This window comes from Corythoichthys intestinalis, chromosome 5 (genome assembly GCF_030265065.1).
Source record: "Corythoichthys intestinalis isolate RoL2023-P3 chromosome 5, ASM3026506v1, whole genome shotgun sequence".
In the NCBI taxonomy this organism is placed as follows: Eukaryota; Metazoa; Chordata; class Actinopteri; order Syngnathiformes; family Syngnathidae; genus Corythoichthys; species Corythoichthys intestinalis.
Genome location: NC_080399.1, coordinates 36,964,027 through 36,981,399, shown reverse-complemented (window position 1 = coordinate 36,981,399; position 17,373 = coordinate 36,964,027). Strand labels below are relative to the sequence as shown.

The 17,373-nt window shown below is 40.2% G+C and overlaps 1 protein-coding gene across 5 annotated transcripts in view; it reads right to left on the bottom strand.

Annotated features, from left to right (window-relative positions):
• Positions 1-17,373, bottom strand: part of znf423 (zinc finger protein 423) — a 283,900-nt gene that overhangs the window by 66,549 nt on the left and 199,978 nt on the right. The gene's annotated exons all lie outside the window — the stretch shown is intronic.

Genomic DNA, 17,373 nt, shown 5'->3' with positions numbered 1-17,373 from the left:
GGGAAAAAAAAAAAATTCCCATTGAAAATGAATGGGAAAAATTTTGGACGTCCATGGACGTCAATGGCAGCACCCCCCATAAGCGTCAATGGAGTTGGGGACGTTTGGGGTATACGTCCTATTGATATCTGGTCATTTTCTGTCGATTTGGAGAAATTTAGTTTTTTCCCCATTGAAAATGAATGGGGAAAATTTTGGACGTCCATGGAAGTCAATGGCAGCACCCCCCATAAGCGTCAATGGAATTGGGGAAGTTTGGGGGACACGTCCTATTGATATCTGGCCATTTTCTGTTTATTTGGGGAAATTTTGTTTTTTCCCCATTGAAAATGAATGGGAAAAATTTTGGACGTCCGTGGCAGTCAATGGCATCGACATCCATATAGTCAATTGAATCCAAGTACATTGGCATCAGTAGATTCGACATGCATGGCCGTCAATGGCATCAATGCAATGTAAATTCCATTGGAAATCCCATTGGAAGTGAATGGGACTTTTCCCATTCGAAATGAATGGGATAGTTTTTGGCAAATTTCCGAGGAAGCGTAATTTTTTTCCAAATTCTGTATACAACTTTTATGCCCCTCACCGTCCCGGAATTTTTGATGCCCAAATTATGTGATTTGGTCAAAAATTGTAGGACTAGATACATTTTGAAACTTTTTTTTTTTTCACGGAAAATTGCCGTTTACGGACGAACGGAAAATTTTTCGGGGCCATTTGTAAAGTTTCCTGTGTCACGCGAAAATTCCGGTCGTGCCGATACTTGAACGGTGCCGATCGGTCTAACGGTTCGGGCTGTGAAGCGCGCGTTTTTTTTCCATTCAAAATGAATAGGAAAGTTTTTGGCAAATTTCCGGGGAACCGTAAATTTTTGCCAAATTCTGTATACAACTTTTATGCCCCTCACCGTCCCGGAATTTTTGATGCCCAAATTATGTGATTTGGTCAAAAATTGTAGGACTAGATACATTTTGAAACTTTTTTTATTTTTCGGAAAATTGCCGTTTACGGGCGAACGGAAAATTTTTCGTGGCGGTTTGAAAAATTCCCATCGTCACGCGAAAATTCCGGTCATGCCGATACTTGAACTGTGCCGATCGGTGCTACGGTTTGGGCTGTGCGTTGGCTCAAAAAAACGCGGAGAATAAGATGAATAAATAATAAGTACAATAAAGTTGCACAATAACAATACCTTGTTCTTTCTTTCAGAAAGACCAAGGTAATAATAAGTACAATAAAGTTGCACAATAACAATACCTTGTTCTTTCTTTCAGAAAGACCAAGGTAATAAAGTTGCACAATAACAATACCTTGTTCTTTCTTTCAGAAAGACCAAGGTAATAATAAACTAGAAACTGCAATTTCGGGAGAAATTACACACCTTGGTCTTTCCTCTGTGGAGATACAAATCTTAGCCCCACTGAGGTCTATCAATAGAATGGACCATAATGCCAGTCATTGGCACTAAACAAAGTTAAAGCCATTAGAAAAGATTGGGAGAATTGGACGTCCATTTCCGTCAATGGCAGCACCCTCCATAATTGTTAATGGAATCGGGGAAGTTTGGGGGACACGTCCTAATGATATCTAGTCATTTTCTGTTGATTTGGGAAAAAAAAAAAAATTCCCATTGAAAATGAATGGGAAAAATTTTGGACGTCCATGGACGTCAATGGTATCAACTTACATAAGCGTCAATGGAATCCAAGTACATTGGCATCAATAAAATGAACAAACATGAAGAAATGCCATTGGGAATTAATGGGAAGTTTGGACGTCCGTGGACGTCAATGGCATCACCCTCCATTAGCAGCAATGCAATAGGGCACATTTGGGGGAAACGTCCTATTGATATCTAGTCATTTTCTGTTGATTTGGGGAAAAAAAAAAAAATTCCCATTGAAAATGAATGGGAAAAATTTTGGACGTCCATGGACGTCAATGGTATCAACTTACATAAGCGTCAATGGAATCCAAGTACATTGGCATCAAAAGAATGAACAAACATGAAGAAATGCCATTGGAAATGAATGGGAAGTTTGGACGTCCCTGGACATCAATGGCATAACCCTCCATAAGCAGCAATGCAATCGGGCACATTTGGGGGACAGGTCCTATTGATATCTAGTCATTTTCTGTTGATTTGGGGAAAAAAAAAAATTTCCCATTGAAAATGAATGGGAAAAATTTTGGACGTCCATGGACGTCAATGGCAGCACCCCCCATAAGCGTCAATGGAGTTGGGGACGTTTGGGGTATACGTCCTATTGATATCTGGTCATTTTCTGTTGATTTTGAGAAATTTGGTTTTTTCCCCATTGAAAATGAATGGGAAAAATTTTGGACGTCCATGTAAGTCAATGGCGGCGCCCTTCATAATCGTCAATGGAATTGGGGAAGTTTGGGGGACACGTCCTATTGATATCTGGTCATTTTCTGTTGATTTGGGGAAATGTAGTTTTTTCCCCATTGAAAATGAATGGGAAAAATTTTGGACGTCCATGGCCGTCAATGGCATCGACATCCATATAGTCAATTGAATCCAAGTACATTGGCATCAGTAGATTCGACATGCATGGCCGTCAATGGCATCAATGCAATGTAAATTCCATTGGAAATCCCATTGGAAGTGAATGGGAACTTTTCCCATTCGAAATGAATGGGATAGTTTTTGGCAAATTTCCGAGGAAGCGTAATTTTTTTCCAAATTCTGTATACAACTTTTATGCCCCTCACCGTCCCGGAATTTTTGATGCCCAAATTATGTGATTTGGTCAAAAATTGTAGGACTAGATACATTTTGAAACTTTTTTTTTTTTTCACGGAAAATTGCCGTTTACGGACGAACGGAAAAATTTTCGGGTCCATTTGTAAAGTTTCCTGTGTCACGCGAAAATTCCGGTCGTGCCGATACTTGAACGGTGCCGATCGGTCTCACGGTTCGGGCTGTGAAGCGCGCGTTTTTTTTCCATTCAAAATGAATAGGAAAGTTTTTGGCAAATTTCCGGGGAACCGTAAATTTTTGCCAAATTCTGTATACAACTTTTATGCCCCTCAATGTCCCGGAATTTTTGATGCCCAAATTATGCGATTTGGTCAAAAATTGTAGGACTAGATACATTTTGAAACTTTTTTTTTTTTCCGGAAAATTGCCGTTTACGGGCGAACGGAAAATTTTTCGGGGCCGTTTGAAAAATTCCCATCGTCGCGCGAAAATTCCGGTCGTGCCGATACTTGAACGGTACCGATCGGAGGTACGGTTCGGGCTGCACGGCGCGCCGAAAAAAACGTCGACAATTATTGAATAATAATAATAATAATAATAACTAGAAACTGCAATTTCGGGAGAAATTACACACCTTGGTCTTTCCTCTGTGGAGACACAGATCTTAGCCCCACTCAGGTCTATCAATAGAATGGATCATAATGCCAGTCATTGGCAAAAAACAAAGTAAAAGCCGTTAGAAATGAATGGGAGAATTGGACGTCCATGGACGTCAATGGCGGCACCTTTCATAATTGTTAATGGAATCGGGGAAGTTTGGGGGACACGTCCTAATGATATCTAGTCATTTTCTGTTGATTTGGGGGAAAAAAAAAAATTCCCATTGAAAATGAATGGGAAAAATTTTGGACGTCCATGGAAGTCAATGGTATCAACTTACATAAGCGTCAATGGAATCCAAGTACATTGGCATCAATAAAATGAACAAACATGAAGAAATGCCATTGGAAATGAATGGGAAGTTTAGACGTCCATGAACGTCAATGGCATCACCCTCCATAAGCGGCAATGCAATCGGGGACATTTGGGGGAAACGTCCTAATGATATCTAGTCATTTTCTGTTGATTTGGGAAAAAAAAAAAAAAATCCCATTGAAAATGAATGGGAAAAATTTTGGACGTCCATGGACGTCAATGGTATCAACTTACATAAGCGTCAATGGAATCCAAGTACATTGGCATCAATAAAATGAACAAACATGAAGAAATGGCTTTGGAAATGATTGGGAAGTTTGGACGTCCATGGACGTCAATGGCATCACCCCCCATAAGCGGTAATGCAATCGGGGACATTTGGGGGACACGTCCTAATGATATCTAGTCATTTTCTGTTGATTTGGGAAAAAAAAAAAAAAATCCCATTGAAAATGAATGGGAAAAATTTTGGACGTCCATGGACGTCAATGGTATCAACTTACATAAGCGTCAATGGAATCCAAGTACATTGGCATCAATAAAATGAACAAACATGAAGAAATGGCTTTGGAAATGATTGGGAAGTTTGGACGTCCATGGACGTCAATGGCATCACCCCCCATAAGCGGTAATGCAATCGGGGACATTTGGGGGACACGTCCTAATGATATCTAGTCATTTTCTGTTGATTTGGGGAAAAAAAAAAAATTCCCATTGAAAATGAATGGGAAAAATTTTGGACGTCCATGGACGTCAATGGTATCAACTTACATAACCGTCAATGGAATCCAAGTACATTGGCATCAAAAGAATGAACAAACATGAAGAAATGCCATTGGAAATGAATGGGAAGTTTGGACGTCCCTGGACGTCAATGGCATCACCCTCCATAAGTAGCAATGCAATCGGGGACATTTGGGGGACAGGTCCTATTGATATCTAGTCATTTTCTGTTGATTTGGGGAAAAAAAAAAATTTCCCATTGAAAATGAATGGGAAAAATTTTGGACGTCCATGGACGTCAATGGTATCAACTTACATAAGCGTCAATGGAATCCAAGTACATTGGCATCAATAAAATGAACAAACATGAAGAAATGGCTTTGGAAATGATTGGGAAGTTTGGACGTCCATGGACGTCAATGGCATCACCCCCCATAAGCGGTAATGCAATCGGGGACATTTGGGGGACACGTCCTAATGATATCTAGTCATTTTCTGTTGATTTGGGGAAAAAAAAAAAATTCCCATTGAAAATGAATGGGAAAAATTTTGGACGTCCATGGACGTCAATGGTATCAACTTACATAACCGTCAATGGAATCCAAGTACATTGGCATCAAAAGAATGAACAAACATGAAGAAATGCCATTGGAAATGAATGGGAAGTTTGGACGTCCCTGGACGTCAATGGCATCACCCTCCATAAGTAGCAATGCAATCGGGGACATTTGGGGGACAGGTCCTATTGATATCTAGTCATTTTCTGTTGATTTGGGGAAAAAAAAAAATTTCCCATTGAAAATGAATGGGTAAAATTTTGGACGTCCATGGACGTCAATGGCAGCACCCCCCATAAGCGTCAATGGAATTGGGGACGTTTGGGATATACGTCCTATTGATATCTGGTCATTTTCTGTTGATTTGGAGAAATTTAGTTTTTTCCCCATTGAAAATGAATGGGAAAAATTTTGGACGTCCATGTAAGTCAATGGCGGCACCCTTCATAAGCGTCAATGGAATTGGGGAAGTTTGGGGGACACGTCCTATTGATATCTGGTCATTTTCTGTTGATTTGGGGTAATTTTGTTTTTTCCCCATTGAAAATGAATGGGAAAAATTTTGGACGTCCATGGCAGTCAATGGCATCGACATCTATATAGTCAGTTGAATCCAAGTACATTGGCATCAGTAGATTCGACATGCATGGCCGTCAATGGCATCAATGCAATGTAAATTCCATTGGAAATCCCATTGGAAGTGAATGGGACTTTTCCCATTCGAAATGAATGGGATAGTTTTTGGCAAATTTCCGAGGAAGCGTAATTTTTTTCCAAATTCTGTATACAACTTTTATGCCCCTCACCGTCCCGGAATTTTTGATGCCCAAATTATGTGATTTGGTCAAAAATTGTAGGACTAGATACATTTTGAAACTTTTTTTTTTTTCACGGAAAATTGCCGTTTACGGACGAACGGAAAAATTTTCGGGGCCATTTGTAAAGTTTCCTGTGTCACGCGAAAATTCCGGTCGTGCCGATACTTGAACGGTGCCGATCGGTCTAACGGTTCGGGCTGTGAAGCGCGCGTTTTTTTTCCATTCAAAATGAATAGGAAAGTTTTTGGCAAATTTCCGGGGAACCGTAAATTTTTGCCAAATTCTGTATACAACTTTTATGCCCCTCACCGTCCCGGAATTTTTGATGCCCAAATTATGTGATTTGGTCAAAAATTGTAGGACTAGATACATTTTTAAACTTTTTTTATTTTTCGGAAAATTGCCGTTTACGGGCGAACGGAAAATTTTTCGTGGCGGTTTGAAAAATTCCCATCGTCACGCGAAAATTCCGGTCGTGCCGATACTTGAACTGTGCCGATCGGTGCTACGGTTTGGGCTGTGCGTTGGCTCAAAAAAACGCGGAGAATAAGATGAATAAATAATAAGTACAACTAGAAACTGCAATTTCGGGAGAAATTACACACCTTGGTCTTTCCTCTGTGGAGATACAGATCTTAGCCCCACTCAGGTCTATCAATAGAATGGATCATAATGCCAGTCATTGGCAAAAAACAAAGTAAAAGCCGTTAGAAATGAATGGGAGAATTGGACGTCCATGGACGTCAATGGCGGCACCTTTCATAATTGTTAATGGAATTGGGGAAGTTTGGGGGACACGTCCTAATGATATCTAGTCATTTTCTGTTGATTTGGGGAAAAAAAAAAATTTCCCATTGAAAATGAATGGGAAAAATTTTGGACGTCCATGGACGTCAATGGTATCAACTTACATAAGCGTCAATGGAATCCAAGTCCATTGGCATCAATAGAATGAACAAACATGAAGAAATGGCTTTGGAAATGATTGGGAAGTTTGGACGTCCATGGACGTCAATGGCATCACCCCCCATAAGCGGTAATGCAATCGGGGACATTTGGGGGAAACGTCGTATTGATATCTAGTCATTTTCTGTTGATTTGGGGAAAAAAAAAAATTCCCATTGAAAATGAATGGGAAAAATTTTGGACGTCCATGGACGTCAATGGTATCAACTTACATAAGCGTCAATGGAATCCAAGTACATTGGCATCAAAAGAATGAACAAACGTGAAGAAATGCCATTGGAAATGAATGGGAAGTTTGGACGTCCCTGGACGTCAATGGCATCACCCTCCATAAGCAGCAATGCAATCGGGGACATTTGGGGGACAGGTCCTATTGATATCAAGTCATTTTCTGTTGATTTGGGGAAAAAAAAAAAAATTCCCATTGAAAATGAATGGGTAAAATTTTGGACGTCCATGGACGTCAATGGCAGCACCCCCCATAAGCGTCAATGGAATTAGGGACGTTTGGGATATACGTCCTATTGATATCTGGTCATTTTCTGTTGATTTGGAGAAATTTAGTTTTTTCCTCATTGAAAATGAATGGGAAAAATTTTGGACGTCCATGTAAGTCAATGGCGGCACCCCTCATAAGCGTCAATGGAATTGGGGAAGTTTGGGGGACACGTCCTATTGATATCTGGTCATTTTCTGTTGATTTGGGGTAATTTTGTTTTTTCCCCATTGAAAATGAATGGGAAAAATTTTGGACGTCCATGGCAGTCAATGGCATCGACATCTATATAGTCAATTGAATCCAAGTACATTGGCATCAGTAGATTCGACATGCATGGCCGTCAATGGCATCAATGCAATGTAAATTCCATTGGAAATCCCATTGGAAGTGAATGGGACTTTTCCCATTCGAAATGAATGGGATAGTTTTTGGCAAATTTCCGAGGAAGCGTAATTTTTTTCCAAATTCTGTATACAACTTTTATGCCCCTCACCGTCCCGGAATTTTTGATGCCCAAATTATTTGATTTGGTCAAAAATTGTAGGACTAGATACATTTTGAAACTTTTTTTTTTTTCACGGAAAATTGCCGTTTACGGACGAACGGAAAAATTTTCGGGGCCATTTGTAAAGTTTCCTGTGTCACGCGAAAATTCCGGTCGTGCCGATACTTGAACGGTGCCGATCGGTCTAACGGTTCGGGCTGTGAAGCGCGCGTTTTTTTTCCATTCAAAATGAATAGGAAAGTTTTTGGCAAATTTCCGGGGAACCGTAAATTTTTGCCAAATTCTGTATACAACTTTTATGCCCCTCACCGTCCCGGAATTTTTGATGCCCAAATTATGTGATTTGGTCAAAAATTGTAGGACTAGATACATTTTGAAACTTTTTTTATTTTTCGGAAAATTGCCGTTTACGGGCGAACGGAAAATTTTTCGTGGCGGTTTGAAAAATTCCCATCGTCACGCGAAAAATCCGGTCGTGCCGATACTTCAACGGTGCCGATCGGTGCTACGGTTTGGGCTGTGCGTTGGCTCAAAAAAACGCGGAGAATTATTGAATAATAATAATAATAATAATAATAATAAAGTTGCACAACAACATAACCTTGTTCTTTCCTTCAGAAAGACCAAGGTAATAAAGTTGCACAATAACAATACCTTGTTCTTTCTTTCAGAAAGACCAAGGTAATAATAAAAAGTACAATAAAGTTGTACAACAACATAACCTTGTTCTTTCCCTTGGAAAGACCAAGGTAATAATAAAGTTGCACAATAACAATACCTTGTTCTTTCTTTCAGAAAGACCAAGGTAATAAAGAAAAAGTACAATAAAGTTGTACAATAACATAACCTTGTTCTTTCCCTTGGAAAGACCAAGGTAATAAGACGAATAAAGTTGCAGAACAGCACTACCTGGACTTTCCATAGGAAAGACCCAGGTAATAATAAGGCGAATAAAGTTGCAGAATAACAATACCTTGTTCTTTCCATAGGAAAGACCAAGGTAATAATAAATGACCTTAAGTGAAAATCCGTCGACTAGAATGTGAACGTGGAGTGCCAACGATGGTGCTTTCCATCAATTATAAGTTTTTACACGGATAAGTATGATAGAGTCTTGGCTTGTGTTGAGATTAGGCGTGTGCTGGTATGAGATTTGGACCTTGAGGAAAAATACCGCGGTTTCATGGTATTGTAATTATAGCTCCAAAATGTGTTATTTTGAGATGTATGGGTTTAAAAAAAAAAATTAAAAAAAAAAAAAAAAAAGGAAAACCTTTTTCCGGGATAATTTATTTATTTTTCAGAACATATTTGCAAATAGGAAAATGAATATAATGTTAAAATAGATACACAAAAAAATATTTTAAATACAATTAAAATCAATTGAATTTATAAACTACCCACAGCCACAGCTCAGGTTGCTCAAGATTATAGCAAGAACAAAATAATTGCTATAAAAAGTAAAAACACTTCTAAATAAATTTAAAATATATATATATTTTTTTTTTTGAGGGGGCAAAAAGCTCGAGTGAATTTTCGCCATTTTCAGCCACTGTGACATAAAGAATTCATAAGTTATAAGTTAAAAATGTATAAGTTAGTTTAAATGTAAATATTGTTGTGTAAAGGTTTCATTTAAAAAACATCGGGAGTGAGACCTCTCCTCTCCTGTCCAGCGAACGTGCATTTGTGCTTAGAGCAAGATCATCTGTCACAATTAGCGATATTTGATGTTATCCCTTTTTCTTTATTTAAGCTTGTTGTGGCCGTGAGATTTATAACCTCGACGAAGTTGCCCTCGTAGCTAAGACTAGGCTAACATTCGTCTTTGTAAGTTTTTAGTTAGTTTGTATCTTGAATTTGAAAGGAAAATGTGTTTTGTTTTTTGCAAAACTTTTCATGGCGTTCATGGATATGACTTCCTCACATTCTGCTGTGTTTTTGCTAATGAAGCTACTCACACGTATAAGAAATACTATTGTACAACGTTTTAAATGTATTCGTTTTGTTTATTTCAGTTTCCATGATTCGAGACGTCCATAAATTCAAGAAAAGTACGCCTTGTGTTTGGAGTGCTTCTTTTTTGGTTCGCTGGCTGTATAGCAGAATAGCGTCACTGAAACACACAGCAACAACCGGAGAGGGAGGGGTAAGAGCTGCCCCTCCAAGACACTTCTGGCTGTATTTTTGGGAAATGTATAATAGCGGATACCGTTCTACGGTATGACGGAAAATTTTAGTGGTTTTGAAAATGTGAGGTTTTCATACCACGTTAAACATTGAAATTGGTAACCAGCACATGCCTAGTTTAGATTCATACAGTATGTTAAAAAGTCCTGAAATCAAAGCAAATGTCAGCAAAGGCAGATGAGTGGTCAGCACGTCTGCTTCACAAGTTCAATCCTGGGCTCCGGCCTTCCTGTGTGGAATTTGCTTAGCCTCTGTGCTTCTGTGTGGGTTTTCTCTGGGTACTCATGTTTCCTCTCATATGCCAAAAACATGCATGGTAGGCTGATTGGACGCTCCAAATTCTCCATGTGTAGGTGTGGTTTTGAGTGTGAAAGGTTTGTTGTCTGTATGTGCCGATCGTTTACCAACCGGTTCATAGTTCTCAAGCACCCAAGCACAACTGTCATGAGGATAAGAAGTAAAGAAAAATAATGAATGTCAGCAAATGGTCACTTTTGGATGACAGCATATTTGGCAAAATGGCAAAGCTCTGTAAAGCTTACATTTAAAAAGCTTCAATTCATAATTTCAATGACAAAGAGTGAATTGGAAATTTCTGTATGAAAACCTTTTAACGTAGTATAGTTAAAAAAAAAATTGTTACAAAGAACTGTCTTCTTATGTTAGGTAAGGCATGTACAGTACAGAAAATGTCACGCGAGACGCGAGCACATATCTCCTAAGTCAGTCCCCCGTGGATCCTGCCTATCGGCTGCTGAACTGATAATCTGGATTTGTTGGTTTGGAACGCAAAGCCATCACATCTAATGCAGGGAAAATACTCCATTCGACACTGTGTGGTGTGTGTGTGTGATGGCAAGATGATTGGAAAGATTTCCCTGGGAATCCACGTGTGTGTATCAGAGAGAAATTTCCTCCCGAATGCTTTCCTCCTCCTCTCCTTATTTTCCCTCGACTGTACAGCTTGTCCCGCGAAACGTTCCTTATCGCTCCTTCCACATACGCACGCGCATGAACACTATTCCCAGTGAGATATTCCCAATCAACGCCCACCCTGGACCCCAGCTCCCATCAGCACCCCTTAAAATGCAGCTTCTCTCAGATTAATCACCCTGGCTCTCAGATAGGCCTCGCTACAGACGGCAAGAGGGAGAGCAATGAGGGGATGGAAGGAAGAAAGCGAGGAAAAGCAAAAGAACACAACACAGAAGAGAGTAGGGCCAGTTGGGGACAAAAATGTGAAGGATTATATGTGGTTTTGGGTTGATAATACTTATTTGTCATTCTGTGGCCCTTATCTTTCTGAGCATGTTCCATTGAGCCTTTTGCTAAGCATGACAGAGCGAAGAGAGAGTGAGAAAGAAAGAGAGTGTGTGTGTGTGTGAGAGAGAAATAGAGAGAGCAAGAGTGTTTTGAGAGTATCTGTCATTCGGCTTTACTGAGGCCAGTATGGGGGGAATGAAAGCATATTAATGAAACACACACACACATACACATCCATCCATTTCATATTACGCTTGTCCTCAATCGGGTTACGAGTGAACTGGATCATCTCCCCGTTGACTTTGGGCCCAGAGGCAAGCTAAACCCCAAACCGGTCACTATAAACAATAATGGGAAATACAGGTACATTGTCTATTGTATGTAGGTGTATTGTATGATTAAGGCTTCATTAAGCTATACCTGAAAAACAAAACAGCACCCATTACGGAGTTAATTGTTAAAATTGTTTCCATTTTTTCCAGTGAATTATTAATGTTTTTTTTTTTTTTTCATTAACATCAATCTTTTCACCCCTGTATCTGTATACATATGAACACCCATACATTCCACATGGCGAGAATGCACATTCCACACTATGTGTGCGTGCGTGTTGATGTGTAAAGGTGTCTCCAGTAACGTCACATATTGCACGAGGAGAATACTGACCCCATTATGACAGAAACCTGCTCTCTCACCCACCCCATTCTCTTCCTCTCTTTCCTTGCAGTTCTTTTCCAAACCAGCGGAGGTCATGCTCATTCCTGTTTAAGGCTTTGAGAGGCAGGTCCTGTCTTCCAGGTCCTCCACTAGGTTAACACCACATCCTCTCCTCCATTAAATCAAAGTAGAGCTCTACAATGGGAGTAGCAGTGTTCAAGGGGCACTTCCACCAATGATGACTGTGCACAATATTTAAATACATATCTGTGTCACAGGTTGCAACGTGTAAATTATGCTAAGATATTATAACAGTGTGTTTCAGCTTTATTAGCAATCTGCTGAAAGCTCACGTGAACATCTCAGTCTGCTGCTGACTTATTGATTTTTAGATGTCGCAAGCAAGGCATGAAACATGAGGGTGGGGGAGGCTGGCAGAATGGAGTGAAACTTCCTGGAGGGAGCAGATGACCAAACAGGAAGCAAATGTAACATGACGCCCTTGCTACCCTCTCAACTTGTATGTGTTTATGCTGAGAGTTTATTATTGATCATGCTGTGTGGTGATAAATCAAAAGTGCCTTACCAAATGTGTGTGAGCCACTTGCTAGGTAATATAAGAAAAGGACAAAACTATTTATCTCTTAACTCATTAGATGTCATTGACGGCGATAGAAGATGAATCCATTTGAATTGGCACTAGAACTTGATCTTTTACTGCCAGTCCTCCAAGTTCAAATGGATTGAACGTCTATTGTTGTCAATGGCAGCAAATAAGGTAATCAGTGAAATAATGAGTCGGATATTGGTTCTAATAAAAACATGGTTTCTTATGTAATATTTGCATTTCATGAGATAGTGAATTTCATGTCTACACTAAGCAAAGTCATCAGGATTTTGATCTCTGTCTGTAATAAAGTCAGGAAAACTGTTTTGCATAACGTCTACATCGTCAAATGAGATGTCTTCCAGGCATGACCGGACAGGTCCATATCGAGGCCTGTCATTGTTTTTCCTAAACTGCTTAGAGTGAGCGAATGGAAAGCCAGCAGAGCCCCAGGCCCAAGGGAAATATGTCCTCGTCGCATTACCCGACCCATACCACTGCCAGACGCACACATGGGAACGTATTCATGGCCTTGCACTTGCAGCTAAGAGCACATGCAAGCACCCACCCCCTCCAATCAACATACACACACATTTATGTACACTGAATATGTACACACACGCACCAATACACAGTCTCCTGTAGAAAGGTAGAAGGGGACCACATAGGGAGAGAAGATGAGATGGAGAGAGAAAATGTAATCTACTTTGTCGTCGCAGTTATCTTTGGCATTGCACACAGAACACATGTGTGTGCATTTGGGCTGGGTTTTTGTTATCACTTTTGCAGATCCTCTTTGTGTGTGTTCATGCATTGATCATGTGGGAAAGTTAGAAGCATGGCTCATGTCTGTCTTAAAACTGTCATTTCTTCCTGTTTCATTTTATTTTTTTAAACTCAAATTGTTGACAATATTAGTTTGCTCTTATTTATATTGATAATGCATTCTGACTGGAAGGGGCTGGCAGAAAAATGGATTGGACATATTCTAGTCCTTCTCAGAAAATTAGCATATTGTGATAAAGTTCATTATTTTCTGTAATTTACTGATAAACATTAGACTTTCATATATTTTAGATTCATTACACACAACTGAAGTAGTTCAAGCCTTTTATTGTTTTAATAATGATGATTTTGGCAAAAAAAAAAAAAAAAAGTCAAGAAAAAAAACAAAAATCCCTATCTCAAAAACAGCATAGTTCATCCGACCAATACAAAAAAGTGTTTTTTAATACAAAAAAAGTCAACCTTCAATTATATCAGCTATGCACTCAATACTTGGTCGGGAATCCTTTTGCAGAAATGACTGCTTCAATGCTACGTGGCATGGAGGCAATCAGCCTGTGGCACCGCTGAGGTGTTATGGAGGCCCAGGATGCTTCGATAGCGGCCTAAAGCTCATCCACAGTGTTGGGTCTGGTATCTCTCAACTTCCTCTTCACAATATCCCACAGATCCTCTATGGGGTTCAGGTCAGGAGAGTTGGCAGGCCAATTGAGCATAGTGATGTCAGTAAACCATTTACCTGTGGTTTTGGCACTGTGAGCAGGTGCTAGGTCGTGCTGAAAAATGAAATCTTCATCTCCATAAAGTTTTCAGCAGATGGAAGCATGAAGTGCTCCAAAATCTCACGATAGCTATCTGCATTGACTCTGCCCTTGATAAAACAGAGTATACCAACACCAGCAGCTGACATGGAACCCCAGACCATCACTGACTGCGGGTACTTGACACTGGACTTCAGGCATTTTGGCATTTCCTTCTCCCCAGTCTTCCTCCATACTCTAGGATCTTGATTTCCGAATGACATGCAAAATTTGCTTTCATCTGAAAAAAATACTTCGGACCACTGAGCAACAGCACAGTGCTGCTTCTCTGTAGCCCAGGTCAGGCGCTTCTGCCGCTGTTTCAGGTTCAAAAGTGGTTTGACCTGGGGAACGCGACAGCTGTAGACCATTTCCAGCACACGCCTGTGCACGGTGGCTCTGGATGTGTCTACTCCAGACTCAGTCCCCTGTTTCTGCAGGTCCCCCAAGGTCTGGAATCAGCCCTTCTCCACAATCTTTCTCAGGGTGCGGTCACCTCTTCTGGTTGTGCAGCGTTTCCTGCCACACTTTTTCCTTCCTATTGAGGTGCCTTGATACAGCACTCTGGGAACAGCCTATTCACTCAGAAATGTCAATCATGGCCTTCTGGACAGCAGTCAGGACAGGTCGGCAGTCTTGCCCATGATTGCGGTTTTGAGTAATGAAACAGGCTGGGAGTTTTTAAAAGCCTCAGGAATCTTTCTCAGGGGTTTTGAGTTAATTCGTTGATTCAGATAATTAGGTTAGTAGCTTCTTTAGAGTAGCTTTTCATGATATGATAATTTTTTTAGAAAGGGATTTTTTTTTTTTTTTTACTTTTTTGCCCAAATCATCAATATTAAAACAATAAAAGGCTTGAACAACTTTAGTTGTGTGTAATGAATCTTAAAATATATGAAAGTCTAATGTTAAACTTTACATTACAGAAAATAATGAACTTTATCACAATATGCAATTTTTTTAGAAGTACTAGTATATTGCCATTAATTATAGGTAACGCACGAAGTTGTTAGGTGTGTAAAGATGTACAGTGTGTGTATGTGTGTGTGTTTGTGAATGCTACCCTCATGTATCATGGAGTGTCTGTCAGCACATAAATGTGAGTCGAGTACATGTACATCCGAGGGTAATTGGAGGCACTCCAAATGTGCGTGTTGCCCTTTTTAAAAGCAAATGAAAAATCACCTTAGTGGCCTTGTGGCCTTCTTTGAGTTCAACGTATTTATAGCTCAGTTAACATTCTTCCAACAAGGTGTGTGTCTGTGTGGGTCCAGGACGAGCAGATGGGCCTGCCCGTTCGCCCCCCTCCCTGGCTTGCCTTTAACCCCACCCGTGCTTCCTAGAACAGGATGCTGCCTCGGGAGTAGCTTGAGAATAAATGCACCCGCATTCCCTGCTCCCCTCACATACACTACTCTAACTCCCATGGTGACTTGTTTACGTGTCTCCCTGTAACTTCTCCATCTTTTCAGCTGAGTGGTAAACGACAGCTGCTCAATAATCAAAAGCATTGGTTCTTTAGCTTATAGTGGCGATTTTCCTCTTCCACAAACTCACCCTGCGTGACCTCCTGTTAAGAGTGTTTTCTCCCAAGGGGACTTCCCCTCCCCTCTGCCCCAGACAGTAAGGTTTGGACCACAAAACAGTCCCAAAATAAACTCACAGCATGGAAGGGCGCGCACCCAAAACCGCAACACGAAAGGCAAAGGCACTCAGTGCTCACCACCCCACCTGTGATTCACAGCAAAGGTGCGAGCTCCCTGTTGGAAGCTGTTACACAAAGGAGGAAGTGACCTCACTTCCAGCACAGCCAGCTAATCACACCGGCGCACCACACGACACATTTGAGTCACACCAAGAGAGCCACACGCATATGCAAAAAAAAAACAAAAAAACAAAAAACAAAAAAAAACAAAGAAGACAAAAGTACTCGGAGGAATGTGGTTCATTCAGACTTGAGTCAGAAGCACGAGCACACACATGTATTACAAGACTATACGGCAAACAAAAATATACCCAAACAAGCACAAAATAAATACAGTTGTACCTCTACATATGAAGTAAATTTGTTCCAGGATCTTGTTTGTTAGTCGAAATGGTCGTATGTCGAGCAGGTTTTTCCCATAAGAGTAAATGATAATTCCTTTAATTTGTTCCACAGCCCGAAAACCTACACAAAATCCTCAATAAATACTGTTGGTACTATTGCAAATAGCAATTACACACAGCAAAACAAATAAATTATAAATACAAATCGGAATTTCAATATAATAATAGTAATAATAATATTAATACAGTTACTGTAATAATGTAACGAATTGGGTTGAAATGTGGAAGATGTGTTTTGCGTCAGTTTTGTACCTGAACGCTTTGCTGACCTAACAGAGTGAGAGAGGTGCATTAGAGTTTTTACTTTCACTTTTCATGTTCTGTTGTTGGCATTAGCTGCGGCGGACAGCAGTCGTGTTGTGTTTCAAACAAGTTCTGAAATAAATGATTAAAAACCTGATGAAGCTGGCGATTTCTTTGGCGATGTTACAATAATAATAATCGTCACGTTAACTTATAAAGAATGGCGAACGGAGGTCGGTGGAGGACCGTCAAGTTCGTAGACATTTTACGGCGCTATTGTCAGGCCATTTCACGGATGCGCACACCACACTCATATTTTTCCATCATTTCTATCTTCATTTCATTTCGAAGCGTCACCTTCTTCCTTTTTTACCACCTGCACTAACATTCTTGGAACCTATGTTGATTTCTCTCACAAGAAAATCAGCCGTGCGTCCATCTTGTGGGAAAACAGAAAAACAGCGGTGCTGTCATAAACTGTCATATTTCGAGTATGTCGTCGAATGTAGAAACGAATGGCAAGTCTAATTTTATGCCGAAATGATCGGGTGTCGAAGCGATTGTGTGTCGAGGTACCACTTCATATATTATTATATGCAGTACAGTTTGTGCATGAATGGGTTCATTCTAGCGGTTGTGAGCATCGTTCATAGCCTCGTTTATGAGTTCACAATTAAACACACTAAAAAACAAACCTCAATAGTGGAAAACTATCCAACCTGGTAACCCAAGCTGCCCGTCACGGCTGTGTTGTTTTAGAAAATAAGGCAGCATGGACAGAGGCGACAATAGCTCTCGTAAACCAGTGTTCTGTTAGATTTGGCTCCCGACGCTTATATGGCAGGGAATAAGCATTCTTTTACATTCAGTTGGACTCTCAATATTATCCAAAGGTGCTAAATAAACAAGTTACATCATAAACATACATGTGCAACATAAGTATGGTG